Here is a 208-nt window from a genome sequence, read left to right on the forward strand (position 1 = left end):
TTTGAAATTTTTGTGAGTGGTGGCTAGAATAAATTTTCTAACTGCTCTGTCATGTGCCATATAGCTTTGGATTTTAATTTAGGCCTCCCTTTGGAAGAGGCTAGCATAGTAACTCTCAGTACTACAAGCCACCACACTTAGAGGAATGTTTACCTTTCTCAATCCAAAGTTCAATATTCTGCCTGCGACAGAACAGCTTCAGCGCTCT

Source organism: Alligator mississippiensis, chromosome 2, assembly GCF_030867095.1.
Source record: "Alligator mississippiensis isolate rAllMis1 chromosome 2, rAllMis1, whole genome shotgun sequence".
Classification (NCBI taxonomy): Eukaryota; Metazoa; Chordata; order Crocodylia; family Alligatoridae; genus Alligator; species Alligator mississippiensis.